We start from the raw sequence: 6,703 nt of genomic DNA, 5'->3' as shown, positions 1-6,703 counted from the left end.
CACTGTTGGTGGGAATGCAAGTTGGCACAGCCACTTTGGAAAACAGTATGGAGGTTCCTCAAAAAATTAAAAATAGAGCTACTCTATGACCCAGCAATTGCACTACTGGGTATTTACCCCAAAGATACAAATGTAGTGATCTGAAGGGGTACATGCACCCCGATGTTTATAGCAGCAATGTCCACAATAGCCAAACTATGGAAAGAGCCAAGATGTCCATCGACAGATGAATGGATAAAGAAGATGTGGTATATATATACAATGGAATATTGTATCAAAAGGAATGAAATCTTGCCATTTGCAACGATGTGGATGGAACTGGAGGGTATTATGCTGAGCAAAATAAGTCAATCAGAGAAAGACATGTATCATATGATCTCACTGATGTGAGGAATTCTTAATCTCAGGAAACAAACTGAGGGTTGCTGGAGTGGTGAGGGGTGGGAGGGATGGGGTGGCTGGGTGATAGACATTGGGGAGGGTATGAGCTATGGTGAGCGCTGTGAATTGTGTAAGACTGTTGAATCACAGACCTGTACCTCTGAAACAAATAATACATTATATGTTAAAAAAAAAGAAGATGGTAAGAAAGGTAAAATGAAGGGGGTGGGTATCAGAGGGGGAGACGAACCATGAGAGACTATGGACTCTGAGAAACAAACTGAGGGTTTTAGAGGGGAGGGGGGTGGGGGGATGGGTTAGCCCGGTGATGGGTATTAAAGAGGGCACGTATTGAATGGAGCACTGGGTGTTATACGCAAACAATGAATCATGGAACACTACATCAAAAACTAATGATGTAATGTATGGTGATTAACATAACATAATAAAATTTTTAAAAAAAGATGTGGTCCATATATACAATGGAATATTACTCAGCCATCAGAAAGGATGAATACCCAACTTTTACATCAACATGGATGGGACTGGAGGCGATTATGCTAAGTGAAATAAGTCAAGCAGAGAAAGTCAATTATCATATGGTTTCACTTATTTGTGGAACATAAGGAATAGCATGGAGGACATTAGGAGAAGGAAGGGAAAATTGAAGGGGGTGATCGGAGGGAGAGATGAACCATGAGAGACTCTGGACTCTGAGAAACAAACTGAGGGTTTTGGAGGGGAGGGAGGTAGGGGGATGGGTTAGCCTGGTGATGGTTATTAAGGAGGGCACGTACTGAATGGAGCACTGGGTGTTATATGAATACAATGGATCGTGGATCACCACATCAAAAACTAATGATGTATGGTGACTAACATCACATAATAAAATAAAATTAAAAAAAAATGTTTCCCTCAACATAGAAATTTGGAAGCTTCTGGTTCAGGCTTGCTTTTTCTGTCCACCCTTGTCCCCCTGTACCTCCAACCGCAACAATAAATTAACCAGTAGTTTATTTACCTCAGTGTCTTCATCAATTACATGACATTTTTCTCTTATGGAACGAATTATGGTTCCTAGGGAATTGAAGGATCTAATCTTTGCATTTTGAGGGCTCCATAATTATGGGAAAGGCTCTTCAAGCAGTCCAGACTCAGAAATGGATACTCTAACTCAGAAGGTCATAAACTGACGGGACACATGGAATTTTCTGAAAGTACTTTTGTTTTATCAACTGGTATGGCCGCCTAGAGGATTCTCTTACACAGTGATTTGTTGGTCTATGGACCTTCCTGCTGCATGGTTTTGTGAAGACATGGCTAGATTTATTTTGTCCCCAGTATACCAGGACATAATATGGAAAGTAACTAATTGTTTAAAAAAAGTCACATAACATAAAACGAGCCATTTGAAAGTGAACAATGCAGTGGCATTTAATACATTCATAATGTTGTGTGACCACCCCCTCTTTCAATTCTAAAACATTTTCATTACCCCCAAAAGAAACTGTTTACTAGGCAGTTACTCCTCATCAGAGGGTAATTATTTTATTATTTTTAAACAAACTCTCTGTTTTCGGTCATTCACTTAACAAATATTTATGCCCACACTGCCAGGGACACATGCTGATTACTTTTTCTTTGTCATTTTCTTATTTTTCCCAAATGTGTTGTATATGGCTATGGGAAGATCCTAGTCAATTGAATTTGGTTAATCAACTAGTAAATTCTCCATAGATAGAGTCTGTATGATCCATTTCATCCAGCAAAAGGGCAGACACAGCAAATACACAGGAAATGCTGAATGACAGAGTTTTACTGTAATCATATTGGATTAGAATTATATCGTCAAACAGCCATTATCATTTTAAAGATTTCTTTAGGCAAGCATAAGTCAGGAGCAACCAGAGGTAAGATTGCATATCTGAGTCAATACAAGAATTCAGACTGAGGGGAGAATCGATACACAGGAAACTGTCACACCTGTTTGTCAAAAATGTGCATTACTCACAGTGTTTCAAATGAGACCTTTTGAACTAACTGCAACCTGCAGCTACTATTCTGGGTGAACCAGTTGTCCTGACTTTGCCCTCTGAGAAGCATTCATGAGAACAATCCAGATGCACATGGAGGATGACAGGTCCCACATTATGGAAGGTCTGGGAGTTGGGGAGTGGCCCTTAGACTTCTTTCACAATGAAGAGTTTGTCAGGATGTGGCAGTCACCCCACTCCTTGTTGGTGGGAAGGCAGGGTGCAGCCAGGTGCCTGTTTCCCTCCGCCTGACCCCACTCGGCAGCCTGCATCCCTGGACCAGCTCTGGGGCCTCTATAACCTGGGAGCTCTCATTTCTGAAAACCCACAGAACCCTCTGCCCCATAGCCTCTAAAGGACTATTGCTTTTCTCTGTCCAAAGAAACTCCTTAATTGTCTTTTCCTCCCCAGGACTGAGAAGCATGTTTTTGTTGAGAGGATGCTTGTCATAAGAAGATGCCTTTCTTTACTTCAGATGTAGGAGTTCACAGTTTTGCCAGAGCTGGCTCTCAAAGACCAGTGGGAGACTTCTCAAAGAACTAAATCCCCATGGATTCATTTCTGTTCTGTAATAAAACCCTCTACCGGTCTTAGGTTCACTGAGCGATGGCCGCTCTGTCTAGGGGCCACAGAGCCAAGCCATTTCTAACGAACATTTAGGCTGTCTCTGATGTAACAGTGCAAATTACTTTATTGGAATTGACATCAAAAAGGGGCTTTTGTACAAAACAGTGCATATTTTGGTTCTGGTCAACTTAGAGAGTCAGTGAGTATCAGGAAAATTCAAAATTCCCAATTGATACATTTACTGGATCTCCTACTGGCCAAATCTTAATGTCACATTTAACACCTTTATAATCTTTATGATGATATATCTGTTAGACAAATGTAATTCAGAAGCAAAACAGTCATTCAACTAACATCTCTCTTGTGTTCGTTTCCTGGGACCACCATAACAATTTACCCAAACCCGGGTGGTACAAACCAACAGAGATGTATTCTTCCACAGTTCTGGAGCTGAGAGATATTGAGAACAAGACATCAGCATTGCCACACTCCCTCTGGAGGGTCCTCCTTGCCTCTTCCAGCCTCTAGGGGCTACTTGGCTGTGGCTGCATCACCTCAGTCTTTAGGGCAAGCACCTCCCAATCTCTCTGTTCTGCTTTCACACTACAGCTCTGCTGTGTGAGGTCAAATCTCCCCCAACCTTCCTCTCGGGAGGGTACATGAGATTGCCCATCTGGATAATGCAGGATAATCTACCCAAGTCAAGAATCTTAAATTAATTACGTTTGCCAAGACCTCCCCGTACTTTTTCTCCATACAAGGTAACATTCACAGATTCAGGGGTTAGGATGTGGATCTCTTGTGGAGGTCCATTTTTCACCCTACTGCAGAAGTTAGGCAGATTTCTATACTGCAGGGCATCTAAAACTTTATTAATACTGGTAGGCATTGGGAATCGCAGGCAGAGGGTCAAGTTCTTCCTGAAATAATTGCCTCACCAACACCCTGCATCAACTCTACTTTTTAAAAATTTAATTTGAGGATGCCATGGCACTAATGTCCCCAGAAATATACTTAAGAAAACGTTGGTCTGTCAGGTAACTTACAAACTTCTTATCTGGCATTCAATGCCTCACTGACCTCATCCATTGTTCCTAGACTTTTACTATCTCCCTGCTTAAAATGTCCAGCTTTAGTCAGTACATCCTGATCATTGTTCTCCATACAACATCTGTGCTTTTCTGCCTCCACTGTGCTCTCCTAAGAGAACGACCACCCAGCCCATGTCCACCCCCTGTGCTCTCCACCGCCCCCTAACCCACAGCACTGTAACCCCTTCTTCTCTCCTTGGGAAAGCCTGTCCATTCTCCAAGGCCCAGCTTTCCTGAAGCCTTCTTGGACCCCCAAGAAAGACTCTCTCCTTTTTCACATCTCAACTTCCATGTTGCAAAACTCTGGGGTCAGTCATAATCAAGCACAGAAATGTGCAAATGGTTACCATTTTGCTTGACAGTGAGTAGATTCGAGCATCATCCATGTGGATGACCTTGTCTTTCCAATATGGAAAGACAGGGAGGTAAATCACACCTTACACTTGGGGTTCCTCCAACAGGTGCACAGTTGTAAGTTGAACTTCATCTGATGTTGTGTCGTGGTTTAAAAAAATCAAAGGTGGGGTCTGCAGGTGTACCCCACTCACTTGGGATTTTGTCACCTACTTTCTTATGACAGGACAAGAGCTCTTATAACTTACCTCACTTCCCACACACACTCATGGGTCCTACTGGTAAGCGCTTTGCTATTCCTTGGTTAATTATTTGTGATGGACTCACTCTTGATTTATATAAAAAAATCAGATTATTTTTTAAGAGGATGCAGAGAAGGATCGTGCAAAGTAATTTTGAGGAATACAACTCTTAATTTGCCCAAGAAATTATTCCTTTCTTCCTCAGTGGCTATGGAGTGATATTTATAAGTCTGACAGGACAGAATGGTAAGAAAATCTCCATGGGAGAGTTTTAGAGATGCGTCTGACACCTTTCCCTCCATGAAAGCCAAGGAAAAAGAATTTGGAACATACATAAGAGGAGAGCATTCTGGATTAAAAAAAAAATCCAGACTAGCATCCTGGATTTTGGGGAAAAAAATCCAGACTTGTTTCTTCCTATCCATTATCTTGCTGAGAACATTCTTCTTGAGAATGTGTGCTGGAAAACAGAAGAGCAAAGGCCTATCCCTGTAGGCTAGGGCTTAGCAACTTGGAGGAGAAAATTATCTGGGGAAGGGGATTATTTAGCACTCAGGGCACACAGATCATTGGGTGCTTTTCTTTGATTTCATTGGACACAAAATTCTAGATGAGAACTAGAGCCATGATCTGAGTTAAGTAAATAAATATCTAGTAAGAAACATCCCTAGTGACCCAGAATGGAGTGACGTTTGGTTTGGATTTGACTTCAGAAAATCAAAAGTGAGTTTTCTCTGTCTCTTAAATTTGTGAGATGGACTGTATGAGTCCAGGGAAAAGACACCATCAATATCACATCCGTGCCAGGTGATATTGGGAGGGAAGAGTCCATAGATTGAGCTGAGAAGAGCACTGATATATCCAATGAAGCCCATAAGGAGACTCTCATAAGGTCACGTGTAAGGCGCAGTATTATTTGTCAGAACAAAGGTAACACAGGTAACAAACACCACATATTAAAACCCCCCAAGTAGTTCAAATCAGTCAGTAAGAAATTTTTAGTCCCTAATGTCAATTTATAAAATCATAAAGCCATGTCATAACCCGTGGATCTTTAAGAGACTTGAATATAGTACAAGGTGATGAAACTTGGCAATATGAATATACTTATAACAGCTGGAGAAGAGTAAGTAAAATGAGGTGTGTTGATAATAGTACTTTTGTAGGACAATTGCTATGTTAAATGCTTTAGAGGTTAGCTTTCAGTATAAGAACACGTATTTTATATATATATAAACTTTCAATGTACCTATTAACTTTGGACTCATATTCAAATGCATTTATTTATAGATAATAGATAATATACTGTGTACCTAAATATACATATTAGTTTGTACATAAATATACATATTATATATATATATATATATATATAATTTTAGGCACATTATCCAAACAGTGCTGGGTGGCTGCTATGCTCAGTTGCAGAGAAGAATGGGTAATTTGCCAGTGAGCTCACAGCTAGGAGGTGGTGCTGTCAGACTCACAGTGTCAGGGATCACAATGACTGACAGACCTCTCCCTGGGACCACACATGCATGTCAGGGATGTTTGCTAATTGTGTAGAAACCTTTATGAATGCAGTTCTGGGCTGCAAAACAATTCTCTGAGTCAATATTTAAAATCAAGATGCCTCCCTCCTTTTAAAGCCTTTGAACCTGAAATTTAATATCTTGCAAGGGAGATTAAATCAAAGCAGAAAAGCACATGAGCAATGTAGGCAGCGATGTTTTTACTGCTGATCCCCTTAGCTCTTTCCTCTTGGTGAAGCTGAGACTTGGTGAAGTCTGGGAAGTGACTTTGTCCCACTAGGTGCCACCCACCTTCACCTGATTTTAGTCTTCCCCAGGACCAGAAGCCAGGTGCTTCCCTTGCCTGCCTCCCCTCCCTAGACAAATTCAGGGAGGTAGTGGGAAGCTGTGAACCCACAGGCTGTCCCATCTTGTCACCAGGAGGGAGAGCAGGGCTGGGAGTGAGAGGGGCAGCATCCCTGCAGAGGGGACTAGTGGGTTCCCTTCACTGGGATTATCAATGA

This window comes from Neomonachus schauinslandi, chromosome 1 (genome assembly GCF_002201575.2).
Source record: "Neomonachus schauinslandi chromosome 1, ASM220157v2, whole genome shotgun sequence".
Lineage (NCBI taxonomy): Eukaryota > Metazoa > Chordata > Mammalia > Carnivora > Phocidae > Neomonachus > Neomonachus schauinslandi.
The sequence above is the reverse complement of the archived record's forward strand: the minus strand, read 5'-3'. Positions refer to the sequence as shown.